Genomic DNA, 421 nt, shown 5'->3' on the forward strand with positions numbered 1-421 from the left:
AGGCGACGTTGGGCGTTGCGGGGGAGCGGAGGGGGGAATGCTTCACTGCCCCCGAAGGAAAAGTTCGAGCAAAACGACCCCTCTCTGCTCGCCAAGGGGGAGTGGGGAGCGGAGCGGGGCCGCGCGGGAGCTGCGCGCGTCCTTCCCTTCCCGTCCCGCGGCGGCGGCGGATGCTCCGCGCGCGGCCGGGCTGGGAGCTCTCCGGGGCCTTGGGGAGCCGGGTCCTACCCGCCTCGTTCCCTCCCTCCCTCCTTCCCTCCCTGCCGGCCCCGTCTCGCCGCCCCTGGCACTGCTGCTGCGGAGGAAGGGGGTCCGACGGAGGGGTCCGTCCCACCTGCGGCCGGCGGTGCCCGCGGTGCGGAGCGCGGAGCGCGGAGCGGCGTCGGGGCTGGTTCCTCCCCCCGGGCGCTCCGCCCGCCCC

The sequence above is a fragment of the Nothoprocta perdicaria genome, unplaced genomic scaffold (assembly GCF_003342845.1).
Source record: "Nothoprocta perdicaria isolate Ctin4 unplaced genomic scaffold, notPer1 scaffold_412, whole genome shotgun sequence".
Classification (NCBI taxonomy): domain Eukaryota; kingdom Metazoa; phylum Chordata; class Aves; order Tinamiformes; family Tinamidae; genus Nothoprocta; species Nothoprocta perdicaria.